Source organism: Xiphias gladius, chromosome 19, assembly GCF_016859285.1.
Source record: "Xiphias gladius isolate SHS-SW01 ecotype Sanya breed wild chromosome 19, ASM1685928v1, whole genome shotgun sequence".
NCBI classification, from domain to species: domain Eukaryota; kingdom Metazoa; phylum Chordata; class Actinopteri; order Istiophoriformes; family Xiphiidae; genus Xiphias; species Xiphias gladius.
This window is the reverse complement of record NC_053418.1, coordinates 5,472,162-5,487,647: the sequence shown is the minus strand read 5'-3', so window position 1 is coordinate 5,487,647 and position 15,486 is coordinate 5,472,162. Positions and strand designations below refer to the sequence as shown.

General features: G+C 39.6%; 1 protein-coding gene across 5 annotated transcripts in view; it reads right to left on the bottom strand.

Moving 5' to 3' along the window:
• taok3a (TAO kinase 3a) overlaps nucleotides 1–15,486 on the bottom strand; it is a 70,115-nt gene that overhangs the window by 36,676 nt on the left and 17,953 nt on the right. For all 5 annotated transcript variants that reach the window (XM_040155075.1, XM_040155076.1, XM_040155074.1 and 2 more), the window contains one exon: nucleotides 7,097–7,227. The gene's annotated coding sequence lies outside the window, so the exon portion shown is untranslated. The remainder of the gene's footprint in view (nucleotides 1–7,096; nucleotides 7,228–15,486) is intronic.

Below are 15,486 nucleotides of genomic sequence, written 5' to 3'. Positions count from 1 at the left end.
AGCCAGTTGTACTGTAGCCTGACTAAAGTCAATTTCATGCCTGTGAGCTCCGATTTATCTCTAAGACTGCTCCAAGAACATGCTCGGGAAGAACCACAGGTGGGTACATACACAACAGGCAAGGTTTCAGTTTACCTGCTTACATAATGTGAAAGACCACATTTGCAGGCGTACATGCTTATTGCCTTAAGGCATGTGTTGGTTGTAGAGGCTTTTCTGTGGAAGCATGAAAACCCTCAGCTGAGACCTCAGTGCCTTTGACAGAAGTGTGACAAATGATCAGTGAGCTACGGAGTACGGTACAGCAACATCACTGTATGCGTACGGCCTGTAGACTACAGATCTATATATGTACTGTTCATGGTTACTCGCAGTCCAATGAAAACCCCTTAGTTAAACTTCCGTAATCTGTCAGGCTCCTTAATGTGATGCTGGTTCTTCAGATATCTGATCAACGGATTTCTTCAGTACCAAAGGCTATAAAGTATCCATCATATGTAACACTGATTTGGTGAAAGCATCCAGAGGTTTTTCAATTAACCAGTTTTTCTGTAAGGTGTCAGAAAGTACTGAAAATTCTGATTGCAGTTAATCAACGCCTAAGTTGATTGATTCCAATTAATCAACGCCTGAGTTGACGTCTTGAAATTACCTGTTTTGTCCAACCAAACATTCCAGTGTTAGAAAGTAAATGAGTACCTTTACTCCAGAACTGAACTTTATGTGAGTATTTCCATTTTATGCTACATCATACTTAAACTTCATTACATTTCCAAGGGAAATATTGTACTTTTTACTCTAGCGCGTGTTTTTCCTAAGCTATAGTTCCTAGGTATTTTTCAGATTAGTATTTTTCATAAGAAACAAATGATCAGTTAAGAAATTACAATGCACTGTCATAGACCAAAAAGAGTATATGAAGCAATTACATTTGGCTCCACCTTGACCCACTACAACATTAAAGTACTGCTCATTTTAATACATCAATATTAATCATCCAATAATATAATACTGGAACACTGACAGGGACCATTCTCAGTACTTTTACCTTTAATACTTTAAGTGCATTTTGTTGTCAATATTTCTGTACTTTTACTTCAGAAATAATTTGAATCCAGGACCTTTCCTTGTATTTTTTAAAATATATGATTTCTACCTCTGGTTTTACTTAACTTTAATACTGGAAAAACCAACGATATTCAGTAAATATTATATAAGACAAAGAAATGCAGCAAATCTCCATATTTAAGAGGCTGGAACCAATGAGTGTTTGATTAAATTAATTTTTTGATGATTAATTAATTAAGTAATTAACTAATTATTTCAGCTTTACTTAACACCAACATGATTGTCTGCTTTTCACTAAATTAGGCAGTGCAAAAAAATCATAAAGGGTCTGTGTGTGTGATCATGCTTATGTCTATGTATATTTGTGCTTGCTTGTGTGTTGCTGCCTGTATTTGTTTCTGTTTGTGTTTTGATTGTGTGCACTTGTGTTTTATTTCCGTTCACCTACGATATGAACTTGTGTGTGTCCATGTGTGTTAGTGAATCTGTGTATGTGTCTGTGTGTCTACTGGTTGCATCAGCCCTGTGTGTCTCTCATCTCTCCTGCTTGAGCGCTCCAGATAGCTACTGAAATAAAGCGTGACACAACCCCCAACCCAACGCTCTCCCCATCAAAAACACACCTACAGCATGAGTGTGTGTGCACACACACATAGTATAACTATGCTGCTTTCGCTAATAGAAAATGAGACAAGAATGAAAAGGTTACAAAATAATAGAGAAAAACGAAAATTATGTAAAGAGTAGAAAATTGGGGAGAGAAAGAGAAAGATTTGACAGACAGACAGACAGAAAGAACAGACCTACTTGAGTAAAAAAGCAGCTTTACAGTTTGATAGAGCTTTAAAAAAGCAGATCTGAACCACAATGACAGAGTCGGTTGACAAGTAAAAGTCAGATAAAAATGGAGCAAATGAACACTGAAGTCATGTGATCACTCTAGCGACTGCACACCTCCCTCCCTCTTTTTCCACTCTTCCTCCTCCTTCTCTTCCTCCCCATTTAAGATGTGTGAAGTGATGCAATGTGGCAACAACAGGTTGTAACACGAGGGGCTTAGTAAAGCTGTTACTAGTCCGGCAAAGCCCGGTGTTTGGACAGTTAGCTCTGTGTGTGTGTGTGTGTGTGTGTGTGTGTGTGTGTGTGTGTGTGTGTGTGTGTGTGCGTGAGTGTTTGAGTGTTTGAGTGTGTGAGTGTGTGAGTGTGTGAGTGTGTGTGGTTACTGTGGATCTATGAATGGTATTGTGCTGAGAGAGAGAGCTGATTAGGCAAATGGCTTAGACAGATTAAATGCTTCGTGTGTGTGTGTGAGTGAGAATTCTTTACTTCATGTGCACTACTACACCACTGCATGACGTATTTATATGTAGGTTTGCATCAGTGTGTATGTTCAGGGTTACCACATGATTTGCAAGCATGCACTGGTGTCTAAGTAAATGAGACGGTGAGTGAGCGGGTTACTGTGAGGTGCATAATGGGGCTAAAAGATTTGCAATATACAATAAACTACATATCATAAAATATATATATGTAGAACAGATGATACGGTTTATGCTAATCTAGCCTGGACTACACACTCTCTCTCTCACACACACACACACACACACACACACACACACACACACACACACACACACACACACACACACACACACACACACACACACACACACACACACACAGCTGAAAACACTGTAGGATTCAACATTTTTTGTGGGACAATAAGAAGAATATTGCACTGATCTAAAAGTTTGGACAATTTCTGGATCAAAAAATTTCAAACACAATGAATTTAAGTGTTTTCCCTACATTTTATTCTAAAAAAAAAAAAAAAAAAATCAGGAATGACTCAACAGTGACTGGCTGAGATCCAATACTTCACACAGGCCATTGCAATTACTTTTCAAGTCAGTAAACAACAACAATCTAATAAAACATAAACAAATGATCTAAAGAACTTTTTCTGGGACTTCTCCGGTGCTTGTACCTATACATGAACACATGCAGGCATATACATATTAACAGTAGGCCAAAGTTTGACATGCATACACAAGAAACACACACGCAGAAACACACAACCAAACACAGACACCCTCACACCCCCAGGCCCTGTGTTGGTGTTGTTATGACTAATTGATGTACGAACATGTTGTTGTAGGACTAAGTCCATCGGGCTGGTGGATATGGCTCAACTGTATACCATGTGCTACAACGGTCGTATCTAACTGGGACACCACATTGTCTGCTATTTGCCAGTTATATACAAAAATAAGATATATGCACCATGAACAGGAAGATCGCTCCACAAATCCAACGTAGAACCACAGTAATGATTTCACTTGATGCATTTTTAGAGGGAACTTAAAAAAGAGAGAGAAAAATATCCCATCAGACTGAGCCACAGTTAGTGGACTGGGAAAAAGTTTACTTTTTTCACACATGTGAAAACACGGTCAAATGTGACATGTTTCGCAACATTTAGAACTAAAACCAAGCCCCCCCTTGACTGACAGAATGTGCAAAAATACTGTGAAGATCAAGGAAAAAGAATCTTCTTTCAGATAAACCACAGAAGGCTGGACGGGGAATTAATAGATACTTAACAGGGATGGCACATACAAGAAATAATTGAAAATAACAGAATATAATATGACGATGTATATATGCCTTTGTAGACAATATGGATACATGTGACACATGAACATGCATCTCCTCGAAAATGTATAAGATAAAGTTTGAAGGAAAACAACTTGACAGAAACTCCAAGTCTCTTCTGCGCTGACAAGTGACTTTATCTGGTTCTTTCTCCATCTTATTTTACATTCATTCCTTCAGGGTTCTCTATTACATCCTACAACTCTTTAACACTTTGTCTTCAATTCTCTTTGTAAGTGCCCTCGCTCTTATCAGTTTCTTTAAAAAGAAAAGCTTTGACAAGAAAGAAAATATGCAATTCTTATCATTCATTTTACACTCTGTCTCCTGGGTTTGCCAGTATCCAAAATAAACTCTTATGAGGGTACAAGTAAAGTACATTCTTCTGAGGTTGTGTGTATCTGTGTGTGTGTGTGTGTGTGTGTACTGTATGAGACTGCATTATGCATTACATATTCCATATATGTATATTATTATGTGTATGTCACGGTCTGTAAAAAAAAAAAAAAATTTGCAGTGTCGCCAGTTGGAGTGTCTGTGTGTGTGTGTGTGTGTGTGTGTGTTGTGTGTGTTGTGTGGTGTGTGTTTATATTTTTTAAGCCCCCCCCCCGCCCCCAGGCAGGAGCAGGATTTAGGCAGACTAGCAGAATTCTTACTGGGATTGGGATTCAAATCTAAATACCAGAAAAAAAAAAAAAAAAAAATCAAAAAATTGACAAATTTGAAATTGAGAAATTGTGTGTGGTGTGAGTGTGTGTGTGTGTTGTGTGTAAGAGGAAGGAAATAAAAGGCGTAAGGATCCTTATCCTTAATTTCATTACAGACGAGAGAAGAGCTTTTGTGTGTGTACACACACACTGTGTATGTAGTGAGCAAGGAAGCCTGGATCATACACTCACTCGTAGAAACAAATGAAAATCACTGCACTTCAGTAATTGTGTCTAATAAAAACCTAAAGAGTGTGAACAGATAGAGCCTCACATCTTACCAGAGTGCAAGGTCCCTGGCGAGTACTGTATGCGTGTGGGTGACGTGTACGTGTGTGTGTGTGTATATGCCTCCTGCATGCCTTTAAATGGGTCAGTCTTGTTATGAATAATATAGAAGCCTATTTAAATGCAGGATGCAGGGTTATATGGTGATGACTAGCCAATTTAAAGGGGCCAACTGTGTTAGGGTTGTTTCTTATCAATTGGAAAGCTGAGTGTGTTTTTTTTCCTCCCTGTGAAGTGCATGCTCTGAGTCAATACACATGGCCATGCTCGGATGGAGATTCATAGATGCATACACGCTGACACAACCTCAATAACACAATAGCTTGATTCAAATGCCAATCGTCCAGACTGGACCCTTGTGGACTTCAGTCACAGGTACTATGACGTCACCACCATTACGTCAGCTTTATTTAGTATTTTTCTGAACGGTATCCACGCTCACGCAGGATGTAGGACGAGTTTGGTTTAAGCGAGTATATTCGAGATAGACCTACACTGAGTGCTATATTTGATATACACAGGAAACCCTCTCATTACTTTGAAATAGGTGAGTATTGCACTGCCATTATTATTATTCTCTTAACCCTCAGATCAAGATCCTAAGGCCTTCATTTAATGATCAGCAGAATCACGTAACGCCGCAAGAGCCCATGTTTTCCTAAGGAGAGAGCAAAGGCACTTAACCTTGCATCAGCAGGGCGCTCAAAGTTGATTCAGTGTCCCCTTTGACCTTGTTTGGCAGTGACTCTTTGTAATGTACTATCAGTGAGATGACAGCTGCCCATAACCTAAAAGTGAACGGTGGTCGACAAAGTTCATTCTCCATTTATAAGTTTCCAGAACAGTAAAACACTCCCTGCAAATCATACCATGACCTTACCAGTAATAAAACAGCATGGGGAACTGTCAACAGTCAGACAAGGCTTCTCTGCAAATGTAGACAGAGGAAGATGTCAACCAAGCATATTTTGCATACATCTCCCTAAAAAGAGGCCTTATCAGACAAATAAGTGGGTTGACCATGGGTGTGCATTGCCTTTAAGCCACCAAGAGCCTTATTGTTGACGTTATTTTGGAATTGGAATGACAGAACCAGTCTTAACTTCACAGGTACTCTGCCCTCAAGTTCACTAGCCTGCAAGTTAGGGGAAGTTCAATCATTTGAAATCATCCTTCTTCTTGCTTCGAGTATCGTTTTGTAACCAAAATTGTTCCAATCTACCACACCCAATCCCTTCAAGCTCTTTTCCCCACTCAGGGTGTGACTCAGCCGCAAGATTTGCCCACGGCACAGAATGTACACTTAGACACACACGCCTGACTTTCCACTGAGTCCAATTATTGCTGTTGGCTCTCTGTGCGATGATGACAAGTTGACAGAAGGATTAACATTATTGCCCAATTTACAAAACACTCCAAACCAGAGACAAACCTCAGGCTTCCTTCAGTCACTACAGCTTAAAGATGCCTGAGAAGGCTGCCTAAAGAAAAATATTTCAAAACAAGACAAGCAGTACTTTAGAATCGATGGTTTAAAAACAAAAAGTGCATTTTAAGGCCACCATTATCCACCACAATCAACTGCAATATATACATTTTAGTCATTTAATAAACACAATGACTACAGTCTTTACTTAGCTACAAGAGGGTACAAGAGACGTATAGCTGCAAATTACAAATACTTAGTAAAAAAAAAGTTAGATACCGTCAAACACAAGACTGGTCTGGTCTACCAGGCTTCCAGTTTAAAGTATCTAACTTTTTTTTTTTTTTTTTTTGCATGCTGCCAACAAGCAACCACAAACAGTTATGCTGCAGCAAAGCCCACACAAAGGAACTCAAGTGTGCATGCACGTGTATGCACACACACAGACAACTTGAGAAAGTTAGGGTATACAGTAGGCACCGGAGAAACTTTGCCTCCTTCCAGACTCAGCTTAGTGTAATTTAGTTCAGTTGTGGGGTGGGTGCTGTGTTAGTACATCAGTGATCAGGAGCTTAAGGAGCCAGCTTTCTACTAAACAGACAAGACCCACTTACAGTCAGCTGGTGCCTGCGCTGAATGTCTTACTGCAACATGAAGGGGATTCTGACACACAACACACACGCGCCAACACACACACGCGCACACACACACACACACACACGCACACACACACACACACACACACACTAATGCCTTTACTGTACAAAGAGTGAAACTGAATGACCTGCAGGGTGACCTCAATGAGACAAGTCAAAAAAATCACATAGCTTGTCAGAGATTTTGCTAGGTTCATTTATTTGCATGCTGGAAGTTATAATAAAATTAAAAGATGACCAACTTTAGTTGGGGTGCCCTTATATAGAAGAATAATTGACGTAGGAGTCAAACCTACCTGCAGGAAATGTGTAAAGGGGGGTGTCGGACTAGCCTCTGTCTCCCTCTCTTTCTCCTTTTCTCTCTCCTCAGTTTAAGTCCAGAGTTGACGTCCTGCCGACTTTCCTCATGACTGGAATAATACTGTACCTGAGGTAAGAGAGAGGCAGAAACAAATCAAAGGTTAGATGGTTGGATTAAGATTAAATAAGTACATTTTAGTTAAATACATTAGAAAATTGTACCTGTGATAATGTGGCTAGAGCTGAAATGATATGTGGATTAATCAATTAGCTGATAAATATAACATTAATCTGCAGCAATTTTGATTATAGGTCAATCATTTAAGTATTTTTTTAAGCAAAACTGCTAAAAATTCAGTGGTTACAACAAATGCAGAGTTACTGGTTTTCTTAGTCTTCTCTGTAAGTAAATATCTGTGGGCTTTGGATTAAAAAAAAAGGGTTTGAACCTCAGGAAATGTGATCAGCATTATTCACAATTTTCTGACATTTTATGCACCAAACATTGCCATGTTTAAGAGTCTAATAAATTTCCTTTGTGTCTTTACGAGACTGATGATGATTTGATACACTTTGTGGCTGAGTGCAACTTCTGCAAATACATAAATGCCAAAATAGAGATTGTCTTCCCTTCCCTCTTTACTGAGACATTACCTCACACAACGCCATGTCGGACAAGAGGAAAAAGCCTCTACATGTACTTGCACTGCTATTTATACATTTTATATCATACACCACAAGTCAGATGTATAAGAAATCTGCAGGATTACTTTACAGCACAGAGGGTTGCTGCTTTGCATCTCATAAAAAACGAGAGGAGCACGAGGAAGATGATGTTCTTCCAGTACAAACAGAGGTAAAACATTCAGATTTCCTCACAATAGCAGATGGTGGAATGACTTAACAGCCAATGAAAATCTCTTTAATGATTGTCAGTTATTATCCTCTCAGCAGCTCCAGGATCCACAGCAATGATTCCTTCTTTTATCAGCTTCACGAAAGATGACAACATAACCTCAATTCTTAGAGGTATTGTCAACAGTATCACCAGTGTAAGATAAAGGCTGTTAGGTCTCTTAGTCAGGTGGTAAAAATACACTACACATGGTGCTGTTGTCTTAAAATGGTGAAAGTATCACTTCATTTAGTGTATGATAGTAAGATAGGAACCATCTTCATGTTAATTAATTTTCTACATCTGCTTGTCCATATTCAGGGTCACAGGGAGACCACTGTCTATCCCTGAATGCATTGGCCAGGTCGTATCTCAAACTAAATGTCTTGTCATTTTAAACAAGGGGAGTGCCTCCTGTTTCAAGCTTAACACATCCTCTTTCTCCCTCCTTCGATTACACGAGTTCAAGGACACTACACACAGCGCTGTGGACAAACACAAGCTTTCACACACCCACAAGCAAGCACAAATACGATACTTTGCTTTCTCCCACACATACACACACAGTGTCTCACACACACACACACACAGTATACCCACGCGTACGCGTCAAATCCGAGCGAGCTGTTCTGACAGCGGAGCGCTGCCAGCTACTGGACTATGTTTCATTATGACAAGCAGGTGGTGCAGCATCCAGAGCATTACAACTGAACACAACCTGACCCTCTACCGTACACATGGTGATTTACAAGGCCAGCACACAATAAAACCAACTGTTGTCTACCAGCAGCCTGACAGTAAGGAATTACATTAGATCCATTATTCAGCAAATAAATGACCCTGTGACCTCTGCTTTGAGCCACTTAATTTCTGTGTGTAATCAAATTGGAACAACTCCTTTCTTCCTCTTCTCTATCTATCCCATTTTATCAGTTTTTTACCCTGCTCTTGGCTTATTGGTTTCACCCCCCTCAACCTACTCCTCTCTCTTTTTGATAGTGCAGAGCGGCAGATTGGGTGCTCAGAAGAACCGCATTCAATAATAAAAGAAGAAGAGAGGATGGAGGGATGAGAGAAGAGGGATAAAAATGTTTTGTGCCCCTTCTGAGAGTCCCTGAATGATTTATAACACAAACTGACGCTTGCATGAGCCTCTGGGAAACTTGTGGCTGCACTTCTTCTCCATGCTCACTCCACCCTTCTTGGCATTTGTGACCAACCAACAACAAAAACACATAAATAGATAGAGAGAACGAGTGAGAAAAGAGTGCAAGGGTGAGAGTGTGTTTGTGTGTCTTTTACTCAAGTCCATCTTCAAGAGGACTTCAAATTTATTTTATTTTAAAAGAACGATCCGAACATATAGTACTTTCAAGGCCGCAGCTAACGATTATTTTCATTCTCAATTAAACTGCCCAAAAAAACACTGATTTTTTAGTTTATAAAAAGTCAGAAAATGGCCCATCACAAGTTTACAGAGCCTGAATTGACATCTTCAGATGTCTTATTTTGTCAGAGTTTCAGTCCAAAACACAAAGATAGTCATTTTACAACGTTACAAAAATGATAAAAGCAGCAAATCTTCACATTTGAGAAGCCAGAAAGAAGAAAGAAAATCTAGTTTTTGGTGGAATGTCATAAAAGACATGTCACTTTCATTCCTTAGGAGTGTAAACACACCTTGCACATGCCAGGAATATATCCATAACTACTTGATTTGAAGCAGTAACATAATTTTGTCTGCTAATGTTTTTAAAAATATGCCATTTTACAGCTGAGCAGAGGATTTGAAGTAGCTAAACAATGTCGTTGCTGAGGAGTGATTATCATGAATCTTATTATCATTAAACCTTAACATTTTTCCAAATAAGTAAGAATTTAAATTCTCTGTTTTCTAAACACTACATAATGTCCGCACATTTGCAAAAGCAGAAATAAATAAAATTAAGTTAACAGGTGTTTTGGCCTAGTGGTTAAGAGGTATACCATATACCCACTGCAATGTCAACTAAGCAGAATTCAGTGTGAGTGTGTGTGTGTGTGTGTGTGTGTGTGTGTGTGTGTGTGTGTGTGTGTGTGTGTGCGTGTGAGTGTGTGTGTGCGTGCGCATCTGTAATTGTGTTCGAGGAAAAGACCGGGTTACAGAGGTCGGGGGGCCAGCTGTGGCGTGGCATGGTAAATATTTGTTAAACACAAAGAAAGAGAGAGGGAAAAAATCTGAGAAAGAGGCACAGAGGATCTGATCGTGTCCTAAACGGTAATGACATGAAAAGAGTTGAGAGAGAAAAATTAGAGTAGGAATGAAGAAAGCATTGAGAGATCCATGTGACAACTCTCTGATCTCTAAGCTCGCTTGTGTATTTTTTGTTTAATAAGAAGCTATAAGACAGAAAAACACAAACAAACTTAACAGAACAAAACAGTATTTGTGTGCATGTGGTTTTTCTGTTTTTGCTTTCCTGTGGATGTGTATCAGGTATCAAACAAGGACTTTGGCCAAGTTCACGCCTCTTTCTGTTTCAGTTTGTCACATCCAGACTGCCAAGACTTCATGAAATGTTGACCAACAAAGGGGCCGCTGCAGGTATCTAAGATGACCTGACTTCCTGAATGGAAACCTAGGGATTTCTGTGTAGAGAATTCCCTTTTGTCAGCAGCCTTTCGAGTACTCTTGAGCAAGTCACTAAACATCTAATTCTTCTCAGAAAAATTGCTCACTACCTCTCCGTAGATTAAATTTACTAAACTGACTAGCTCTTAGATGTAAACATATTTTGTGAATCTGAATTAATGTGCACACTTAAAGCACCACAAACATAAAACTAGTTATAGTACTTTATCTGTCTTTATAATAACTCTGAGCCCTGATTTGCCTGAATTTAATCAGTGATAATGAGACTCAAGTGTGCACAAATTCAACACTTCGTGATTCCCAGAGTGACTGATGATGTCTGAGGTGGGCTTTTGATGAGTCATGCTGGAGGTAGGTGTGCTTTAAAACATGTCCCATAGTGAAATACTGCTTTAAATAAAGCTGAGACAACCGAAGATGAGGCAATTTCCACAACATACAAAATTCTCCCAGGATGAAAATAAACTAATCCAGTGAGATAGAAAGAAACTAAACATTATGTCCTGATTATCCTGCCAGGGCGGCATGGTGTGGATTTTTATAGCAGTGACTCATTTTCACGAAGTGAAGAATACACACACACACACACACACACACACACACACACACACACACACACACACACACACACACACACACACACACACACACACACACACACACACACACACAAAAAACGCTCTAAAGCAGGATTTGGAGACTTCAGGGCAGCTCTCATCTCGGGAGCTTAGTGACACTGTTGAGACATGCATGCATACAAACACACACATACACACACCCAGACCAAAGACTGTTACCTTCTCAGATTAGCTTTAAGGCTAATACCAACATAAATGTGGGTATTGCTGGATTGAGGGACAAATAAGAAACAAATAAGTGGCCTATCCACCAACTTAAAAGCCTGGCCCAACTCTAAATCTGTAGTTTATTTGAACAGATTTCCTCTTGTTGTCTTAGAGCAACAACAGCCCCAAACCTCACAGCGGCTATTCTACTTGTGTAGTGGATGTTCAAAAGTTGAACTTGGCACCAATGACCTTTTATAGGCCTCTACATTTCCATCCTGCTAGAGCACTCTGGGGATGAAGAGCAGATCAGAGATGAGATTTTGGGCTTTTCAATCCTGACTTTAACTATTGCAGATACAACAAATGTACTAAGTATCTTTATCAGCAACAGGTTTTTGTCTTTCCAAGTACTAGATGGGAAAAAATGAGCGTGGAGTACTATTGAGCAGTGATCTTGCCCTCATCAGTGCCGATTCAAACTGGTCAACAGCAGAAATGCGATTAAGTTGAGCAGTTGAGCTAAGATGCATATTCACTTGCATTCAACATGCTATATGTCACCACGTAAAGGAAAATGTTGAAGGAACAGTTTGTTATTTTGATAAATACACTTATTATAAACATAAAAGATATAAACATATCATCTTTGTTAAATCCACAAAAGAACTGAACTGTGAAAGCGACAAGTAGTGGCATTACAGAAGTCATGTACCGGACTATTTCTTGGTTGGATGCAGTGAGTTACCTTTGAAGAGAGCCAGGCTCGCTGTTTCCTCTTACGTCTAGTTTATGCTAAGATAGCTTTATCAATTTGGCTTGATACTGCACAGACATGAGCGATGCATTAATCTTCTCAGTAAACTCTCGGCAAGAGTTTACTGAAAAGGAATAAGTGTATTTCCAAAAATGTCTATTAACTATTTCTTTTAGATTTAAATAATAATAGATTACTTAATCATCCAGTCAAGAGTTTGAATAGCTGTCAAAAAGCCCTGAGTTGAATCTAAGTTTCTCAGTCAAAGCATAAAACATCCTAATTTTTTTCACTGCAACATGCAAAGATGAAGAGACAGACACCAGTGACATAAACTCTCGCTCTTTCCTTTGCAGGTCCAGTCGTTTTTTCATAGACTGGACCTGCAATAATATCTGAGAAAGACGGAAGCTGTCATTTGTCCATGGACAAATGGCAGACTAAGAACACCACACTTTGTATCAAATATGATTTGCTGTTGTTTTAATAAAATAAATCATAAATGCTGAAAAAGTTCAACTAGAAAGATCCAGGATAAATGGATAAACAGTATGCATCACCAAACAGGGGTAGACAGAAAATGCAGTAGTGCAGGCGGACAGACCAACTGGATGGCTGGTGTCATACCGTGTTGTTGACTGTCTCCAGACAGCTATGTTGTTATTTCAATGCAGTTAACTTGGTCAATCCACAGTTGTGAGAGGATGCTGCCTAAATGTTAGAGGAGTGTTTAAGTGTTCATTCATTTCCTGGACACGACTGTCATCAAAACAAATTTTAAACCACTAAGCCATGATTCAATCGCTGTCATAAGTGCATAGTGCAACAACCCTCCCACAGAAATGTGTGAGAAAAAAGAAGACAGAAGACAGCAGCTCCACTCTTCACCCTAAAGCTTTAGGTCAATAACAATCTTAATCTCCATATTGATGTAGGAAAGTCACTTGAAATGATGCAGACTTACAGAGTATTATATAAACGGAAAGAGCACACGCACAACCACGGCACATGAAAGGCTTCACACGTGAGAAAACATTTCACACCATTTTTACCCCCTTGCACATGTCCATATATAGGATCTGTGTGTAAAGTTGCAGCTATGCAATATTAAGCTAGCCTAGGGCATTTGTGAGGTGTTTGGGAGTAGCCAGGGGCTTTGTGGAAAAGACTATCCCTCCATTATGGAGCGTTGAAATTTTGTATGCTATGGCACTGTCAGTATATAAACTTTTAACATCATAATAGTGATATCACTCACACAAACACATAGACTCTAAATGCACATGAAACATTTTGGCAGAATTACCCATTTTATGAAATATACTTGCAGAGAATGATCAGCTTTAGAGCTAAAATGATTAATCAATGAATCAATGAATTAATAGAAAACAATCATTTTTACAGCAAAAAAAAAGGGGGGGGGATCACAGTAAAGTTGATAAAGTAAAATTTGGGTTTAGGACTGGTGTTTGCTAAAGACAAAATATTCAAAGACTTCACCATGGGCTCTTGGGATGGTCATTTTAGCTCAGCTTAGTAGTGGCTTTTTCCTTGAAACCTCCAAGCAATAAATGAAAGCCTAATACATTATTACCAGTTTCCTTAAGGAGCCTGCAAGGTGTAGTTATGTGGCTTTCACACAGGGCACGATAATGTCTCCCTTCTTAAAATAAAGTCATGCTTAAGATAAAGTGCAGTAGGAAAGCTGCATTTATCTCAGTGCCCTGAGAATCACCAATGGTGAGAAAACAGACAAAGATAATTCCAGCAAAATCAAAATCTAAGCTTGCACAAGGATCTCTTAGACAACCTTTGACCACTGGACAAGACCTTGTAATTATTTTCAGTGGCCTTGGAATAAGCTCTCTCCAAAAAGCTACAAAAGTCTTCTCTCCCAATCTGGAGGCTTGTAAAAAAAATGCAGCAGTACCTAAACCTCCCCAAATATAGGGTGAAGACTGAGATCTCTTCATCTGTACTGAGGGCAAGCACTAGGGAAACGTGTGCTACCTGAGAGAGATGTCGGTTAAAGTACTGCCCTATGCATTGGACCGACACACACACACACACACACACACACACACACACACACGAAAACCCACCCCCCATTCAGTGTGAAAGCTTCTATAGAACAATCCCATGAATCCAGAGGGGTCGGTGTGTGTGTCTGTCCCTCCGGAGAGAAGCCTGGAGTATTCTCTATTACAGCCATTCATCGTCTCTGGCAACTATCAGTGCTAGCGCTTTTTTTTTTCCCAACCTGGTCAATAGAGTGTGTGGTCTACTATCTTGCTTTTTCCAAGCCCCCCCAGTCTTTCTCTCTCTCTCACACACACACACACACACACACACACACACACACACACACAAACACGCAGTCTTTCTCCAAACCCCTCCCCCTTAAATAAATACAAACACGCGCACACACTGGATGAAACAAGCAAACACACTAAGTGCAGTGTCACAGAGATCCGTCGCCAGGCTGTTAAATTATTCAACGGTCCCTCACAGACAATTTTGCACATCAGAGAAAGTGTGGGGAGGAGGAGCAGGGGGTTGTTCATGGGTACCACTAGCGAGGATTGAGTGTTAAAAAAAGATCCAAATCAACAGGTTACACAAACACACACACACACACACACACGCACACACACACACACACACACACACACACACACACACACACACACACACACACACACACACACACACACACACACACACACACACAGAACAGGGGAGAGACCTGAAGAGCTGGAGAACAGCACCTCTAACTATAGAAGCTGCAATTTAACCAAACCACAGAATCGGATCCTATTTCATGTTTGACGTGAGAATATTACACATCCTTTTACTTGACATACCCTGTAATCCACTATAACCACGGACTAAACAGTGATTGTTTTAGCTCTTCCACTTTTGATTTTTTGAGGGCTGTTGGAGTGCTCCATGGACCTGCCAAGGTGACGCCCAAGAATAGCCACGGATACACCGAGACATGTAAACACACGTCTCACATTTTTAATTTTAGCTTGCTATTTTAAAACTTTTTGTTCTTTTTTTTTTAACCATGCATTATTTCAGGATTCTTGATGAGTACCTTTTTTTTTTTTTTTTTTTTTTGGGCCCACCCTCCACCCTCTTTAATAAAACATTAAGCATGTTCAGCAACACTAACCATAATAGCTTTGATAAATGTTTAACTTTTATAGTCATTTACACAGATTTCTTGTTGTAAACAGAAAAGAAGAAGGGATTACAACTGGACCACCACCTGGAAAAAGCTATAAAAAGGGGAGGAAATTAACTGAACCTTG